We start from the raw sequence: 1,443 nt of genomic DNA, 5'->3' as shown, positions 1-1,443 counted from the left end.
CTATCCCTGCCCTGGACTATTCCTCAGGAGGAAAACTGATCTTATCTCCATGTCTTTCCACCAAGCTTAAGCACCACAGATTTTTGTATTTTATTTATTTATTTTTATTTACTTATTTATTTTGACCACGCTGTGAGACATGAGGGATCTTAGTTCCCTGACCAGGGATTGAACCCGGGCCCCCTGCAGTGGGACCGAGGAGTCCTAACCACTGGACCACCAGGGAATTCCCAGAAATCTCTATTTTTGAGAAGGAAGAGGAAGGACTGCCACCATGACAGGAAGGACTGGCTAGGTCAGAAGACGAAAGGGTGGGGTCGGGGAGTTGACGGGCATCAGAGTCCAGCACTAGACCTGAGCTCTCCTAGGACACCAGCTCGCCTGGCTTCCTCACCCCTCTCCCTCCCTGAAAGACAGAAGCACATCTTATCTGCTAACCTTCACTTCCTGCAGTCGTTGTCTTCTTTTTTTTTTTTTTTTTTAGCTGCACAGCATTCGGGATCTTAGTTCCCTGGCCAGGGATCCCTGCGGTGGAAGTGTGGAACCTCAACCAGTAGACAACCAGGGAAGTCCCTACTTAGGCTCCTTAATATTTACTTCTGTGAAAAGCCAGGAAGATGGGAGGCTATGAGGCCTGTGCTAATGGAAAAGGCATGGGGTGGTGGTTAAAAAAAAAAAAATCAAAATATTTACCCGGTCCTTTCCCCTACACATACCCACCTATCTGGTATGTGTTAGGAATGAGAGTTTGGCTTGTGTTTGGAAAAGCAAACAGTCAAGGTCCTAAGCACCCAACCATCAGCAGAACACAAAGTCCCTGTGATCCACCTCAGTCCCGCCCACTGCCCCATCTTCCAGCTGAAACTCAGATACCAGAAGGTGTGCAAACAGAGGAGGTGCTCTTCCGCACCAGTCAGATTCTGTTTTCTCCACTTCAGCCCACATCTACCCACTCAGTTCCATTTAAGAAACAGTTTCTATCTGTCTTTACTTTTACCACCAGTCTTGGTTAAACATCAGAAAAGAGACAAATTACACACTTCTCAGAAACTGGAATTTTATAAAAAGGCATTTTTCTCTTATATCCATAAAATGATATAATTTTTGCAAGTATAGAAATGTGTCATAAATTATACAGAATGTTCCTTAATTACAGCTCATTGCAACTTGGTACTTTCCTCCCTCCCTAAAAAACGAGAGAGAACCAAAAAAATAATATATATATAACTGTATATATATATATATATATATATATATTTATATATATATATATATTTATATATTTATATTTATATAATATAGACAAACAAAATATGAAAAAAAATCATTTCCTCTTTGGTATAAAAATCAGACTCTCACCTTGAGAGACACACAAACAGACATGATGTTGGGTTTGTAAACCATGTGGCCTAAAGAATTTCCCTGTCAAGCTTTCCCCGCCCC

Source organism: Delphinus delphis, chromosome 1, assembly GCF_949987515.2.
Source record: "Delphinus delphis chromosome 1, mDelDel1.2, whole genome shotgun sequence".
In the NCBI taxonomy this organism is placed as follows: domain Eukaryota; kingdom Metazoa; phylum Chordata; class Mammalia; order Artiodactyla; family Delphinidae; genus Delphinus; species Delphinus delphis.
This window is presented reverse-complemented; position numbering follows the sequence as displayed.